This window comes from Parasteatoda tepidariorum, chromosome 11 (genome assembly GCF_982258835.1).
Source record: "Parasteatoda tepidariorum strain Cologne lab strain chromosome 11, Ptep-v5.0, whole genome shotgun sequence".
NCBI classification, from domain to species: Eukaryota; Metazoa; Arthropoda; class Arachnida; order Araneae; family Theridiidae; genus Parasteatoda; species Parasteatoda tepidariorum.
The window spans coordinates 75,780,596-75,792,671 of NC_141765.1; the positions used below are offsets into that span (position 1 = coordinate 75,780,596).

The window sequence follows — 12,076 nt, forward strand, 5'->3', positions numbered from 1 at the left end:
GGAAACTCCTCCAACTGTGGTGATTAGTGAATCCTTTTTAAGCCCCGCCTTTTATTACCTACAACAAAACCATATGCTTTCTAATATCTCATAACAAACCTCCACTTCTGAGCTAGGTAAGTCTTTTCCACTTAATATAATCTTCCGTCCATTTCAATAAATATATATATATATTTTAATGAGCACTGTTGTGTATGCTATTTTCAAGGGTTCTGAAAACATCTCGATAATAAGATCGTTCTATGGAGAAGTCGTTAAATAGACCTTTTGAAACACTAGACATAATTAAAATAGCAATTGATACATCTTGTAAACTAGTATCTACTATTTATTTTATAAATCTTAACCATAAAAATCATGGAAAGCAAGAATAAAGCAAAACATTATCCGGTGATACACTATCATGCTATATACACTAAGAAAAAGCTAAATTTATGTGTAAAATCATCGCTGCATTTATTGGAAAAGTAATTTTAAACATACATTAAGTTTAATTGTTACTGATAAAATACGTTAATTTTGTTTTTTGTTTGAAATGTAAACAAAAAGAGATTTTACCATACCTGATCGGATTTCGAGAGTGTGTCTACCCCCTATATTTTGGGGGTCCAAATTCGTCAAGAAAAAAATATGTTTATTCAGAGAAATTATGTTTTTGTGTTTGATTTCATAATTTAAAATATCGTATCAATATGCATATCGTAATCAATATGCATATTTGAGGTCGCCTCCTCGAATCATTAAGATAGGTAGATCATCGCACTAGAGCTGCACAATGGGCTATTGGCGACGGTCTGGGAAACATCTCTGAGGATGATCTGAAGACATGCTATCGCAATTTTGATCATGTACAGCTTTGGTAGCCCCGCGAGTGAAGTCGGGCACTTTACGGTAGAGCGAGGACTCCCTCGGTTCCGACGCTGGCTGATCAAAGTGGTCACCCAACCGCTTACTGATTGCAGTCAGTGATGCCTGAACCATCTGTGTACGCGACCCCTATTTCGATAGATGGTCCTCATTGAACATTTTACTTGCTATTTGTAACTCTTCTCAGTCTTATATATTCACAACGGTCACACACTCGACTGCAACACAGGATACACCACTCACACAACTGAATACAGTTTTCACGACAACGCTCGAAACTTAGTGAACTTAATACAACTCTCACCACAAGTGCTCAAAAACCGGTGAACTTAATACAGCTTTCCTTCGCAAATACGACAACTAGTGGTTCATCGAATTCTATCCCTGATAAAATTCTGGTTAGGGAAGTAACTACCACTACGATTATTAAGCATGAATTCACTAGTTTATTAGACAAGCTAACTCAATTCAATATTAAAAGCTCCTTCCCCACAACTTATTACAAAATGAACGAAATGCTTATTACAAATACAATATAATAAAAAATATAATGAAATTTTATGAAAAAATATAAAAAATGTATGATCATTATTAAATATTAAATGATAATATATGAATATTATGAAAAAATATAAATATAATTAAATTCTATGTAAAAGTTCAAAGTTATGTTATTACTATTAAATATGCATATTGTCTTAGAATAAGTGGAAAGCTAAATAAATATCGAGGTTTTTTTCTATGCAAATTTATAAATTGGGATGCAAATTCATTAAAACTTCCGCAAGATTTCAAAGCAAAATTATGAAATCACGAGCCTTGCACAAAAATAACGCGATTGCTCTGAATAAAAGCATATGATTCTTCTTTTTATTATTTTATTATCATAAAACTGATTTGAATGCATTTTTCCATTGCTTTAATAAGAAATAATGCGTCAGGGAAATTTCGAATAGCACCTCAAGGAATGATTCAAGGGACTAACTTTATTTTGAGCCAATTTAATTTATGTATATACGTGTGGTTTTTTCTTCTTTTTTCTTCAGAAATTATAGTTACAGATTTTTTCATAGTTTTCTCAAATCGTAATATTTTTAATAGGACATTATCACAGGTGAATTTCGAATAGCGCATTTGAATAATACTTCTTTTACGCAGGGGTTAAATTTGTGGCATTTCGTAGTGAATTCACATTGTTTTTCAACCGATATTTTTAATTGGATATTATTACAGCAAGTGAATTTCGAACAGTGCATTTGAATAATATACACTGGTGTGCAAAACTTAAGCAACAAGTGGTTTTTCGGCCACAGCTCCCCAACAAAGTATAAGATAGGCATGAAATTGCAATATAATATGCACGTAATTCAGTCGAAAGATTATTTGTATGCAAATTTTGGAAATCAAACGTCGTAGGTGATGTAAGTGTACGTAAACCTTGTGGGTCGGCACGCGCAGGTCAAAGCTGTGGTAAGAGGATGAAAAGCACCGTAGTTAAAGACATTCGCTGCAAGTGCAAGTGATTTGTTTTGTGAAACATGTCTTCAAGAAATCATTTAGACGACTTTACTCGAGGAAGAATGATTGGGAAGCTTGAGGAGGGGCGTACTGTGACCAGTGTCGCCAAAGAGTTCGGGATCAACAAAAGTGTTGTTTCTCGTGCTTGGAATGCCTTTAAAACTATTGGTACAGCTGCTCGGAAGGTTGGTGGTGGCCGTCCAAGGAAAACAACACCAAGAGATGACCGTTACATTGTCCTCCAGGCGAAAAGAAACCGTTTTCAGTCAGTGGGCGCCATATCTCAGTAACTGTGCACAGCCACAGGACGACAAGTATCAAGATTTACAGTGGCCAGACGCCTCCACAAAGGTGGCTTATTTGCTAGACGTCCTGAACGCTGCATACCTTTAAAAGTTAGCCATCGGTGGCACCGTTTAGAGTGGTGCAGAGAACACGAAACCTGGACACCTCATCAATGGAGTCGCGTCCTCTTCACAGATGAGAGTCGTTTTAGTGCTACAAGCCATTCTCAACGTCAGCTGATCTGGAGAGAGGTTGGAGCTCGATTTCATCCCAATAACATCGCGGAAAGAGATCGTTACGGTGGTCCTGGAGTTGTCGTCTGGAAAGGCATTATGCTGAGCGGGTGGACTGAGCTTCAGATCTTCGACCTAGGTTCTGTAACTGGAGATCGCTAGTGCAATGAGGTAATCCTACCCCCCATGTGCGTCTGTTCCGAGGGACCATTGAACTAGACTTCATTTTTATGGATGACAATGCCCGGCCACACCGTGCTGCTAATGTTCAAGAGCTACTGGAAAGTAAAGATATCACACGAATGGATTGGTCAGCTTACTCTCCAGATCTGAATCCCATAGAGCATGTGTGGGATGCATTAGGGAGACGTCTTGCGGCACGACAGTATCCTCCTGGTAACACCCATCAGCTGAAAGATGCATTAAAGGAGGAATGGAGACGTTTACCCCAAGAACTCCTGGATAATCTGGTGCTTAGCATGGAGAGACGATGCCAAGCAACAATTACAGTAAGGGGAGGGCATATCCCATACTAGAGAACATCTGTCAGTTGTACTTACGCTTCTTCAGGCAATCATGTGTAACGCCACTATATGTCAAATAAAGCCTTATTTTGTTCCATACCCTACTTTAAGCTTTACATTCATTTTTGTGCCTTTATTCTTTTACCATCGTTTAAGTACAAAATAATGTACATCATATTCAAATTTCATGTCAATCGGATGATTTCCTGTAGAGTTATGACAAAAAACGCACTTGTTGCTTAAATTTTGCCCACCAGTGTTTTAAGCCACACGTTAGATTTGTGGCATTTCGTCATGAATTCACATTGTTGTTCAACTGATATATTTAATAATATCGATATTTCTAATACGCTTCGATTTGCAACGATTTCGTTGCGCATTCGCATTGTTTTCCGAACTGCTTTTTTGGTGGCTATACTTATGAATTTCTTAATAAGTTGGAAAATCCCGATACTTTTAATACTAAACTTTTACGACTCATGAATCTTGAATAGCGCTTATGAGCATTCACTTTTCGATTTTCGATCACACGATGTTTTAATTTCTGCTTTTTATTTATTATTATTATTTTTTTCCTGTTTACTGCAATATTATTATAAAATGCAGAGTCAGAAACACGCGACTGTGTGAAATAATGTAGGTAAATCACGCTTGTGAGTGATAATCTTTCGATTTTCGATTACACGATTTTTTAATTTCTGCTTTTTATTTATTATTATTTTTTTCCTGTTTACTACAATATTATTATAAAATGCAGTGTCAGAAACACGCGACTGTGTGAAATAATGTAGATAAATCGCGCTTATGAGTGATAATCTTTCAATTTTCGATCACACGTTTTTTAACTTCTGTTTTTTATTTATCATTATTTTTTTTCTTGCTTACTACAATATTTTTATAAAACGCTGAGTCAGAAATTTGAGGATTACGCAACAGTGTGAAATAATGTAGCCTTTTTTTCTCCGATGATTGTTTAAAACACAAGTGAGAATGAGAAAAAGATATCGTTAGAGCTCAATTCTTAGAACTAATTTTTTATATATAAATATGGAAACATGAAAATATATCAGATCGTAAGTGATAAATTAAAAATATATTCGCCACCTTAAATTTTTTGGTTTTTAATGACGACCGGTCGACCATATTATCCTGTCTATGAGATATTTAGCCTACAACATTGTTATCTAAGTTTTGGAAAATTGCCAAACATTTTGCTTTTAAGAAAGTTAATTTTTGATTTTCTTTATTCTTACTTAATATTTTATTATTGATTTTAAGTTTTTTATATTTTATTATTGATTTACAGTCTTTAAAATATATAGATTTCTAATGTGTTTTTAGCCTTTTCCAAGAATTCAATTTAAATAAAAGAAATATCTTTTCAATCGAAAACAATGATGCAATTTATTGAATTTTAAAAAGGCACTGGAAAAACAATACTACTAGACCAGTGATTCTCTAACACTGCACTTTTATGTGCCGCCAAATTTTAGGAATGATATAGTAAAAATTAGAATGCTTTTTTTAATTGCGAGTTAGGATTAAATTAAAGAAAAATATAAATATGTATATATACTTTTTATAATTTTTCCACACTTTAACGGCGTGAACATCTTTGTCGGCGATAGTCCTGTCTCTGACAACCTTAAAATGTAAATATAAGTAGGAAATTTAATGACTATTAAAATTATTAATTAACAAAAAAAGAGCAAGTTAAATATTAACTTTACAAAAGGAAATAAAAGCTTACTATTAAAATAAGCTGTGCAATTAATAGTTATAAAAACAAATTTACAGAGGATAACTAAAAAAAACAAGTTAACAAGGAATCACAAAAAAAGAAAAATTAATGAAAAAAAACTGTAACTGTAAAAAACAAGATAACATTAATAACCAGCAAAAGTAAACAAAAATCAAATAACAGTTGAAAACTAATAAAAAATCAAATAAAAGAACTATTAAGCAATGAGAGGGAAAGAACTGCACAGGTCGAAGGAACTAATTAATCCTTTCATAAACGTGTTTTTGTAGAGCATATTATTTTATTTTACATTCAAAATTATAATAATGAACTATTTTACTCAGTAAAACAGTAAGTAAAGAACTTCTAAACTTATTTTTTTCTATGTGTGATTTCAAATTTCAAAATTGGTAAGAGTGTGCCAAAAAAAAAAAAAAAAAAATACTTGAGTAAAGTTTTCATAAGACTTGATAGGTAATAAATGTAAATAGTATTTTGCTTTGTTTCTGTTACAAATGTTATAATATATAATGTAATTAAATAAATATTTTTTTATTCAAAGCAGTTATAGAATATTATTCGCAAAAATGCTTCATTTTATGTAACGACATACATTCAAATACAGCCTTTTTTAGCAAAAAAAGTTCTTTAATCATAATTACTATCGATTCATTTCATATATGAAAAAAAATTTTTTTTTTTTTTATAGTTGAATAAAATTCATTATACAACTTTAAAAAGGTTTGAAATATTTTTGATGCAAAATTGAAAACATAATTTGCCGTTATAACTGCTAAGACTGAAATATTAACATAAGTATTCAACTAATTAGAATGTAGTTATATAAGATTATGTGACGAAAACGATTCTTTTCTTATATCTTAATGTCAGACGCAGTTGATAACACCATTCTGCTTCTGTACATTCCAGATATTCTTATTGCATTTTTTATGTTATAAAAATTATAATTTTGTGTAAGAAAGGTGAAATTTTTTAAATAGAAATGTATTCATTGCTAAATTATGCATATAAATCGAAGTATAACTGAAGAAAATTTTTATAAAATAATCCAAAAGTGAATCCTCAATTCGAAAGAAACTGCCTTTGTTGTCGTGCTAAGCCCCCTAATTAAATTGCATTTCATTCAATGATTTTATTGAGATCCATTTTGCTATTTAAATATTTTTAATATTCATGAGTCTGAAAAATAAATTTAACTAATTCAACTTCATTAACTATATTAAATTCATAATTTGAGATAAAGCTCACCGTAAAACACCTAATAATTTTTTGATTAATTACAAAAGCACGTAAATCGTGTTCAGACGGAGTTTTGTGACAAAAGTGCTGGAAAATTTACGCTTAATATTCCCTTGTAATCTATTTTTCTGTATGCTAGTTACAAAATTTCAAATTTATTGTTATAAACTTTTACAAAAAATTATTTAGAAGCATGAAGAATTTATTTATAGAGAGAATCTTTTAATTTATTTGTTTATCACTAATATTATTAAGATATTCAGTTAAAGAATAATATTAACAATGCAAAATTTCACGTTACATAATTTACTTAACAAAAACTTAATTTTCATTGATGTGAATTATGATGACGATTTTTTTACATTATTGAGCAAATTACCTCGTAACTATTTGGCTCAATTAGCGGCAGTATTTTTTTTTAAAGAATGAAATAAAATACTAAAGAAACAGGTATTGAGTTCTAAAATATTTATTTTCAGGAATAAGTTTAAATTTTTTTTTTTTAACTAGTATACATAATGCATGCAATTTATAGTATTTATTACATTAGTACATTTCGCATTTTGAAGATTTTAAATGAAAACTAAATCATTTATAATTTATTACTGTTAAAATATATTTGCTAAAAAAATCGTGAATTCTAAACAACTATTTCATTTTTGCATGCTTAACAATGCAGTAACAATTATAAAACTTTCAAAATTCTAATTTATCCATTTTTGAATGAAATTTTTAGACTCATCTTTGGTGTGGCATAGAGTAAATTCAGTTGAATCGTTTCAACAGTTCTGTCCCAAATGCTATTCTGGTAAATACCAGTTAAATTAAATTTGAAACTAGATAATTCCAGTTGTTAAATATCCCAGTTATTTCGCTTTGATACATCATTTGATGAAAGTGTTGAAACTTATATTATTGTCAGAAGCCTTTTCAAAAGAATCCAGAATAGTATCAACATTTGCAGAAGGCTTCGAAGACTTTGAAACAAATATTTAACTGAGCATACAGGAAATAAAAATCAATTTATTGTTATAAATGTCAACAATTTATTGTTTGCGCTGAGAAGAAAAAAGATTCAAACATTTTAAATTGATCCAAAATTTTCAAACATCTTAAATAAATAAATATGTTTATCGTTTTGTGCATTGTGTGCATAATAGATTAAATTTTCTTATACTTAAAGAAAACTTATCAATTTTCAATCCCATTACTTCTTTATTACTTTTTTAATCCATTCTTTGATATTTTACGTTAACCAGCATTTGTTGTTTTCCTGTTTTTGTCGCGGTCATTAATTTACTATGGTAGGTGACTCGACAGCCAACGTCTTCGGCCGACGGGATTCGCCCTGCCATGCAGACGGTATTTATTATTTATAATGAATGGAGAAACGATCGATCTAAATTTTACTGTAAGATATTTTAATTACACAAAATAGATCTTTAATTTCTAAGGGTTGTGTTAAAATTTCAGTATTGAAAGGGGTGTCTTGGGGTATTGGTCCACTTTTAGATGCATCTGAATTTCGGCCCCCACCCCTCTAAGAAGCTGCATCTTTGATGGATGAGATGGGGAGTTAAGGAAGGCTGGTGGAAGGCTGTCCATCCTAGGATTTTCCTACCTGATGGTGGGTGAGAGGGTCATAACAATAGATATGATCCTGATAAAGAGAAATATTCACATTTTTAAGAAATGATAAAATACAATAGTTTTGATCGGATAAATTTTAAAAAATTAATTCTTTAAATTCAGAAAAATTATTCATGAAAACTTTCACAAAGTTAATTAGCAGAATTCGACCATCCTATAAAATTAATAATTAATCATATTAGAAATGTATGAAGAAAATTTTTAATTGTCAAAATAATCTTTGCATTGCAGTTCTAAATTTAAAAAAAAAAAAAAAAAAAAAAAAACACACACACATCAAGAAATATTTTTTATGTACAGATATTTTGACTGGTACTTGTTTTTATTCGGCATCGCCATTTTTTTCGCATGTTCTTAGCTGCAACATTTTTGTAACTACAAATCATTGAAGACGACTATTTTACGCGTTATTCATAAGAAGGCGGCCAACAGTTTCATCCATCTAGGTTTGGCTTTATTTCGCTATTCTGGCGCACACGCTTAAATTTTTTAAGCGGCAGTCGATCTTGAACTGATAAGAGGGGAGTTAATCTAAGGCAGGTGGTGTGAGATAATTATGGGGTTAAACGCAGGTAGGAACTTCCAAGAATGGATAGAGTTGTACCCGATCTTGTAAAGGCGATGAAGAATCATGCCTAGTACACACTCAGAGCATTCAGGATTCTTTCAAAACGATCACTCAGAGACTAATAACAGGGCCTTCCATATTCGATGGGTAAGGAAGGATGGGTATGAAAATCACATAGGAGGAAAGATGGACCAATACCCCCAAGGAGCCATTGAAAGGTAACCAAAGAATACAAAATTTGATTTGCTCTAAAGTTACAACTTTTTCTTTCCTTTCCTTCCAGACGCGGATACGTACATAGGTTAGTAAAACCCTTACCCGTATAATCCGCGTCTGGCAACTACTTCTAGCCAACCTCAATCAATTATTTAAAGTTTCAAAAGAAAGGAGGTTAAAATTTTGTTTACAAATATACAGAAATATTAATTATAGTTTAAACAATAAATATATGACATATAGAAAGTGACAATAAATGAATTTTGGAAAGTAAATTAATATAAAGGGAAAAAAAGGGTAATATATATATATATATATATATATATATATATATTTAGTTCTCCATTAAAATTTTGACTTATAGGTATTAAATAATAAAAGAAAATAATTAAAATGTTATAATAATAAATAAAAAGTTAAATAGAAAATATATGTACAGTATTTACAACATAGGTAGGAATTCCAAAATATAGAATAATTTTTTTTTTCATATTTAAAATTTTAGAATATTATCATTATCAGAAAGAAAATTCATTACCAATAATAATTTGGTTTTAAGTGTATTGTTAGTTATGAATTGTTTTTGCCAAGTTGGTAGATTAGTGATATTCGATGCACGAGTATGCCGTGAAGCTGTATAGATGCATTCCGTAAGATAGTGTTCTGGAGTGCCCAGAAGGCCGCACGTGCAGTGATCATTATCTGAGATGTTTAGATATTTAAAATAACATGGAAAAGAACCATGCCCAGTTAGAAACCAGATTTCTTGTTTTGATGATATCGTCTTAAAATAATCTGCTCTATTAATAATTTTATATAATCTTCTTCCCTTATCTGAATTGTACCAATAATTTTCCCAAATTTGTAATACAGAGTTCTGAAGTTGATTCTTAAGATGTGAGATCGGAAAGGGATATGAGTAATTTTGTTGTTTAGTTGTCGATAATTTAGCTAGGGCATCTGCATTTTCATTACCTGTTCTGTCATCATGTGCTTTAATCCATGAGATAAATATATTTGTATTAAGGAGTAATTTTTGTATTTTAGCCGAGAGTGAATTTTTCGTGCCTGGGTTGATTATAGAGTATAATACTGCTTTAGAATCCGACCAGATTGTATATTTTTTAGATGCCTTAAATGAAGTCTGTGATTTGATGAATCTAATGCATTCTAAAATAGCAAGTTGTTCAGCTTGAAAGACTGAGTTGTTATTATTAATTGTGTAATGATTAGAATGATTTATGTTGAAGAATGCAAAACCAGTCCCAGTATTTGTTTTCGAACCGTCTGTAAAAAAATTTTATGGATCTAAGTGATTATAGTTTTTGTTTTCTTCTAAACTGATTAAATTAGTGATAGACTTAGAGGGGTGAAAAGTAGTTATTGTTTGTTTTTCCTCGTAAGTACTGTATTGATAATTTATATTGTTATAGGAAATGTCTTTTTTAAGTTAAGTTATGATTATTGAACACGACAACGACGCAATCTGTTCTGAGAGAGGTGGGAATCCAGCTAAGACTTGCAGAGCAGCTGTAGGAGTGGAATGATAGGCTCTTGTGATATTCAGACGAAATTTCCTTTGGATTGAGTCTAAAGTTCTTGAGATTCTAGGCGAGATTTTTTGTGCCCATGCACATGAACCATGGGCTAAGGAAGGGATTATAACAGTTTTATATATGAGTTTACGAGCTCTCTGGTTTATGCCCCAGGATTTTGTATTAATTTTAAAAAGAGAAGTGAGTAGTTGGTTTGATTTCTCTTTCAGGACTTTAACATGTGGACCCAAGTTAAGACTCCTATCTAATATCACTCCCAAATATCTGAAATGGTTCTTTTGTGAGATTTTTTGGTTGTTTATTTTGAAGATTGGACCCCTGCTTGAGTTGGAGAAATGGATGAAAACAGATTTGTCTATTGATAAATTGAGATTATTACTTGTTAGCCAATTTTGAATAATATTGAGTGTGTTGTTAGTATTAATTTCTAAATCTCTTCTTGAATTTCCAAACGTTAATAGAATGATGTCGTCGGCAAATGCTTGTATAATTTGATTGCTCATATCTGTATTGAGCAAGCTATTGATTAAAAAATTCCAAGCTGTCGGACCTATGCAAGAACCCTGTGGGCAATCTTTGAGTATATGTTTTGTTTTGAATCCTTGATTTGTTGATAGAATAGCAATTCTATTTCTGTTGATATCTTCTATCATGTGACATAAATTTTTAGGGAGATTTGAAGTTGAAATTTCTTTATAAATTAAATTATATTGTATATTATCAAAAGCGCTTTTAATATCAATGGAAATGGCTGCGACATGTTTAAAGTTGTTTTTGAGATGTTTTAGATTATCTAGAAAACTTTGAAGTGCATGATATATAGATTTGCCGAAACGAAAACCGAATTGTTTGTCTGATAAAATTTTATATTTTTCTATATAATAGTTTCTTCTCTTGGTAATAAGTTTTTCTGGAAATTTGCCTAGACGAGGGAGTAGTGTAATTGGTCTGTATGATGATAATAGTTTCGGATTTTTATTAGTTTTCAAAAATAGCAGGACTTGCCCTTTTTTAAAAGGATCTGGAAAGCATTTGAGTAAGAGACATTTGTTGAAAAATTTTAGAATTAGTTTACCAAAAAATAGAAAAAGCTTTTTCACTATTATGTTATCAATATCGTCGATGCCAGGGGCTTTATTATTATTTAGATTTTTAATTAAATTATCTAATTCATTGTATGTAAAAGGTGGGTCAAGATTAGAATTTGGGTAATGGAAATTATCTATTGGGATTATGTTATTGTCTGGGAAAAGATTCTCTAAAATATGTGACGCTTCTTCTAAAGGTGAGTTAGTGTTAAATATATCTATAAATATAGAGGGATGACGATTTGTCTTAAAAGATGTTTTATAGTGCTTTCCAAATGTATTGTTGGTGTTTTCACATAAAAATTTCCAACTATTATATTTAGCCTTGAGAATTTCTTTTTTAAAATGGGCTCTTTTAAGTTTATAGATGATTTTGTATTTGGTAATTTCGTCTTCTATTTTTGAACGTTGGTATCTTTTCCTAGTCGCTTGCAGTTCTTTTTGGAGTATCAACAATTTACTATTCCACCATGTGGGATTTGATTGCTTGTTAAATGCTTTTGTTTTATACGAAAGTTTACAAGAATTAAAAGTTTTATTGATTAAATCGTCTGTGAAATCGTTTAGTTG

General features: G+C 31.0%; 1 protein-coding gene across 1 annotated transcript in view; it reads left to right on the forward strand.

Moving 5' to 3' along the window:
* Positions 1–12,076, forward strand: part of LOC139427045 (doublesex- and mab-3-related transcription factor 2) — a 70,039-nt gene continuing 57,963 nt past the window's right edge. The window contains exon 1 of the mRNA XM_071187528.2: positions 1–116. The gene's annotated coding sequence lies outside the window, so the exon portion shown is untranslated. The remainder of the gene's footprint in view (positions 117–12,076) is intronic.